The sequence below is a fragment of the Poecile atricapillus genome, chromosome 3, assembly GCF_030490865.1.
Source record: "Poecile atricapillus isolate bPoeAtr1 chromosome 3, bPoeAtr1.hap1, whole genome shotgun sequence".
In the NCBI taxonomy this organism is placed as follows: Eukaryota; Metazoa; Chordata; class Aves; order Passeriformes; family Paridae; genus Poecile; species Poecile atricapillus.
This window is the reverse complement of record NC_081251.1, coordinates 1,560,773-1,566,772: the sequence shown is the minus strand read 5'-3', so window position 1 is coordinate 1,566,772 and position 6,000 is coordinate 1,560,773.

The following is a 6,000-nucleotide window of genomic DNA, read 5'->3' as shown; positions in this document are numbered from 1 at the left end:
GGGATGGGGACGGGAATCTTCCCCTCCCCCACATCGCATTGCGGGATCTTTCCATTTTCCGCTTTTTTCAGGGATTTTTTTTTCCACTTTGGGGATTTTTGGGGTTTTTTGGGAATTTTTTTTGGTTTTTGGGGGTTTTTTCGGGGGATTTTCAGCGTTTTTGGAGGTTTTTTGGGGTTTTTTGGGATTTTTTGGGTTTTTTGGGTTTTTTGGGGGTTTGGGTTTTTTTTGGATTTTGGGGGTTTTTGGGAGATTTGGATTTTTTGGGGGTTTTTTTAGGGGGGGGTTGAGGCTTTTTTGGTTTTTTGGGGATTTTTTGGGTTTTTTTTGGGTATTTTTTTTTGGTTTTTTGGGGTTTTTTGGGGGATTTTGGGGGTTTTTGGGGGGGTTTTGGGGGATTTTTTTGGTTTTTTGGGTTTTTTTTGTTTTTTGGGCTTTTTTTGGGGGGGATTTTGGGGGGTTTTGGGGAGGATTTTTGGGGTTTGGGGGGGGTTTTTGGGATTTTGGGGGTTTTTTGCTGGTTTTTTTTTTTCGGGGGATTTTGGGGGGTTTTTGGGGTTTTTTTGGGGTTCTTGGGTTTTTTGGGGGGATTTTTTTGGGATTTTTGGGGGGATTTTTGGGGGAATTTTTGGGGGGTTTTGGGGGGATTTTTGGGGTTTTTGGGGGATTTTTGGGGGGTTTTGGGGGGATTTTTGGGGTTTTTGGGGGATTTTTGGGGGATTTTTGGGGTTTTTTGGGGTTTTTTTTGGGTTTTTGGGGCCCCTCGGGGCCGGGCCCCGCCGGAAGCCGCAGCCTTTGCACAACCCCCGGTGACACTCGGGTGACAGCCGGGTCACCTCCCCCACCCTGTCCCCAAATCCCACCCCAAAAATCCCAAAACCACCCCAAATCCCGCCGGGGTTTTTTTTTTAGGGAATGCTGGACAGGAATATTCCCGGATTTTTTCCTCTCATTCCCAGATTTTTCCGTTCCCGTGAGGGAGGCGAGGGGAGAGCAGGGGTGGGAAGGGGAGGAATCCCAAGGAAAATTATCCCAAGGAAAATTCCCGGCGGCGCCTCGGAGCTGGGGACACCAGGGGACATTCAAGGGACAGTGGGGGACAGTGGGGGACACCAAAGAACACCAGGGGACACCAGGGGACATCAGGGGACACCAAAGGACACTGGGGGACACCAGGGGACATCAGGGGACACCAAAGGACATCAGGGGACATCAGGGGACATCAGGGGACACCAAAGGACACCAGGGGACACCAGGGGGACATCAAGGGACACCAAAGGACACCAAAGGACATCAGGGGATGCCAAAGGACATCAGGGGACACCAGGGGACACCAGGGGACATCAGAGGACACCAGGGGACACCAAAGGACACCAGGGGACACCAGGGGCCATCAGAGGACACCTGGGGACATCAGAGGACACCAGGGGACATCTGGGGACACCAGGGGACACCAGGGGACATCAAAGGACACCAGGGGACACCAGGGGACATCAGGGGACATCTGGGGACACCCAGGGGACACCAGGGGACATCAAAGGACACCAGGGGACATCAGGGGACATCAAAGGACACCAGGGGACATCAGGGGACATCAGGGGACACCCAGGGTACACCAGGGGACATCAAAGGACACCAGGGGACATCAGGGGACATCAAAGGACACCAGGGGACATCAGGGGACATCAGGGGACATCAAGGGACACCAGGGGACACCAAAGGACACCAGGGGACATCAGGGGACACCAAAGGACACTGGGGGACACCAGGGGACATCAGGGGACACCAAAGGACACTGGGGGACACCAGGGGACATCAGGGGACACCAAAGGACATCAGGGGACACCAGGGGACACCAGGGGACACCAGGGGACATCAGGGGACACCAGGGGACACCAGGGGACACCAAAGGACATCAGAGGACACCAGGGGACATCAGGGGACACCAGGGGACACCAACGTCCCCTCACGAGGGACACCAGGGACAATCCCATCCCCCCCCCCCCCCGTGTCCCCAAATTCCCACCGCGCTCCTCCCACTTCCATAAAAAACCTGGAAAAGCGCCCCTGGTGCCACCCTGACCCCTCCCCCCAAAAGTGTCACCTCCCCCCCGCCTTGGGGACACTTGGGGACACTTCCCGGGCCACCCCCCCCCCCACCCCGTGACGCAACCGCGGGCGCGGAGGAAACGAAACCGAGCCCGGCGCTGCCACCAACGTCCCCTCCCCGCCCCCACAGTGTCCCACCATGTCCCCAAGTGTCCCCAAGTGTCCCCCAGTGTCTCCCAGTGTCCCCCAGTGTCCCCTCCTGTCCTCCAGTGTCGCCTCCTCCCGGCGCTGCCACCTGCGCCACCAACGTCCCCTCCCCGCCCCCAGTGTCCCCTGATGTCCCCTCGATGTCCCCAAGTGTCCCCTGATGTCCCCGAGTGTCCCTCGATGTCCCCTCCTGTCCCCCGATGTCCCCCAGTGTCCTCTCCTGTCCCCCAGTGTCCCCTCCTGTCCCCCGATGTCCCCCAGTGTCCTCTCCTGTCCCCCAGTGCCCCCCAGTGTCCCCCAGTGTCCCCTCCTGTCCCCCAGTGTCCCTCCTGTCCCCCGATGTCCCCCAGTGTCACCTCCTGTCCCCTCGGTGTCCCCCAGTGTCCCTCAGTGTCCCCCGATGTCCCCAAGTGTCCCCCAGTGTCCTCTCCTGTCTCTCAATGTCCCCCAGTGTCCCCCAGTGTCCCCCAATGTCCCCAAGTGTCCCCCAGTGTCCTCTCCTGTCTCTCAATGTCCCCCAGTGTCCCCCAGTGTCCCCTCCTGTCCCCCGATGTCCCTCAGTGTCACCTCCTGTCCCCTCGGTGTTCCCCCATGTCCCCAAGTGTCCCCCAGTGTCTTCTCCTGTCTCTCAATGTCCCCCACTGTCCCCTCGTGTCCCCCAATGTCCCCCAGTGTCCCCTCCTGTCCCCTCGGTGTCCCTCCTGTCCCCCAGTGTCCCCCAATGTCTCTCAGTGTCGCCTCCTCCTGGCGGTGGCACCGGCGCCACCAACGTCCCCTCCCCGCCCCCCCCAATGTCCCCTCGTGTCCCCAAGTGTCCCCTCCTGTCCCCCAGTGTCGCCTGGTGTCGCCCAATGTCCCCCAGTGTCCCCCAGTGTCCCCGAGTGTCCCCCCGGTGTCCCCTCCTGTCCCCCAGTGTCGCCTCCTCCCTGCGCTGCCACCGGCGCCACCAACGTCCCCTCCCCGCCCCCCCAATGTCCCCTCCTGTCCCCCAGTGTCCCCTCGGTGTCCCCTCGGTGTCCCCTCCCGTCCCCCGGTGTCGCCTCCCCGCGGCGGTGGCACCGGGAAGGTCCCCGCGGGCCCCGGGGCCACCTCCCGCACCAGGAAGTGGCCCCGGTGGCTCGCGGAGAGCCGCGGGTCCCCTCCCGGTGTCGCCTCCCGGGGTGGCAGCCCTCGGTGGCACCTCGGTGGTGACACCTTTGTCACCCGGGTGGCGCTCGGGTCCCCTCCCCGCCCTCGGGAATTCTCCGGGATTGGCTTTTCCCGGGAATCCGCCGCCAGGTGAGGGAGGGAGGGAGGAGGGGCAGCGGGAAACTCCCGGGAATGCGGGAAATCCCCGGGAATGCGGGGGGAGGACGGCGGCACTCACGGAGGGGTGGCCCCGCTGTCACCCGCGGTGGCCCCGCTGTCACCCGGGCTGGTCCCGGTGTCGCCCGCGGTGGTCCCGGTGTCACCTGAGTTGGTCCCGGTGTTCCCTGGGCTGGCCCCGGTGTTCCCTGGGCTGGTCCCGGTGGTCCCGGTGTGGTCCCGGTGGTCCCGGGGTGGTTCCGGTGTCGCCCCGGGGTGGTCCCGGTGTCGCCTGGGGTGGCCCCGAGGTGGCCCCGAGGTGGCCCCGCGGTGTCGCCGCTGTCCCCGCGCCGAGCGCGCGCCGGCGGCGCTTCCTGCTGTGACTGGCAGGGGTGCGCAGAGGGAACGGCAGCGGCACCGGAACCGGCACCGGCACCCGGCCGCGGAACCGGCACCGGCACCGGGACCTGACTGCAGAACCGGGACCCGACTGTGGAACCGGGACCGGCACCGGGACCCGACCGCGGAACCGGGACTGGCACCGGGACCTGACTGCGGAACTGGCACCGGGACCCCACCGCGGAACCGGCACCGGCACCGGGATCTGACTTCGGAACCGGGACCCGACTGTGGAACCGGGACCGGCACCGGGACCCGACCGCGGAACCGGGAACCAGAACCGGCACCGGGACCCGACCGCGGAACCGGGAACCGGCACCGGGACCGGGACCTGACTGCGGAACCGGGAACCGGCACCGGGACCGGGACCTGACTGCGGAACCGGGACCGGCACTAGGACCCGGCACCCGGCACCCGACAGTGGCAGCAGCGCCCAGAATCGGAACCGGGACCAGGATTTGGCACCCGACAGTGGCAGCGGCGCCCAGAAGCAGCACCCGGAGTCCAGCAGAGGCACCGGGACCGGAACCGGCACCAGGACCCAGAATTGGCACCTGACAGAGGCACCGGGACTGGGACCAGCACCGGGACCCAGCACCCGGCGGTGGCACTGGCACCGGGACCCAGAACCGGCACCCAGAACTCAAACCGGGACCCAGAACTGGAACCGGGACCCAGAACTCAAACCGGGACCCAGAAGTCAAACCGGGACCCAGAACTCAAACCGGGACCCAGCGCCGGCACCGGGATCAGAACCAGGACCCAGCAACCAGCAATGGTGTTGGAACCCAGAACCGGGACCCAGAACCGGGACCCAGAACCAGGACCCCGCACCCAACACGCAGTGCCCAGAATCAGGACCCAGCACCGATACCGGGACCAGAATCGGGACCCAGCACCCAACACTGGTACCGGGACTAGAACCGGGACCCCGCACCCAACACCCAGTGCCCAGAACCAGGACCCAGCACCGGTACCGGGACCAGAACCGGGACCCAGCACCCAAGACCGGTATCAGAACCGGGACCAGCCCCCAGCACCGGGACCGGGACCAGAACCGGGACCCAGCACCCAACATCTGGTGTCCAGAACCGGGACCGGCCCCCAACACCGGGACCAGCACCGGGAACCGGCACCAGCCCGGACGCTCCCGGTGCCGCTGGAATTTTCCCACTGGAATTCCCGCTCCTCCCCAAACCCCAAATCCCGGTTCCCAAAGCTGCCGGGCGCGGGAATTCCGCAGGGATTCGGGAACGGGGAGCCAGAGCTCACCCGGGATTCGGCCGTGGGAATGGGATGCGGGAATTCCACAGGAATTTTGTGAATTTTGGGAATGGGGGATGACCCCGGAGCTCATCCCGGCCTCCAGACGCTCATTCCCGCACCCAGTGGGAATCCTGGCGCCATCCAGGGAAAACCGGATCCCGGATCCCGGGTCGCCATTCCCAGCTCTGATTCCCGATCCCGATTCCCGACCCACGCGGGCATTCCGGTGACTCACGGGAGCCGAATTCCCGCTGGATAAACCGGGAACGGGAGACTCCCAAGGGATCATCCACAGGGATCCCACCACCCCGGGGCGCCGGGAATCCCGGGATGGTTTGGGGTGGGATCCGCCGATCCTCGATCCCATCCCGTTCCCACCCCGCCATCCCAGGCTGCGCCAGTTTTTCCTCGGATGCTCCCAGGGATTCTCCGGGAATTCCAGCCCATCTCTCTTTTCTCCCATTATTCCCACGCTTCCCATCTCCTCGGCTTCCCGTTTTTCCCTGCATCTTTTCTCTCCTGTATCCGCTTTTTCCTGTATCCCGTTTTCCCGTTCTTCCCATCTCTCCCGGCTTCCCGGTTTTCCTGTATCCCATTTTCCCGTTTCCCACCTCTCCTTGTATCCCATCTCCTCCCCGCTTTCCCACGTATCCCGCTTTCCCACATATCCCCTTTTCCCAGCTTCCCGTTTTCCCTGAATCCCATTTTCCCGTGCTCCTCATCTCTCCCTGCATCCCATCTCTCACTGTATCCCATTTTCCCTGCATCCCATCTCTCCCTGTATCCCATTTTCCC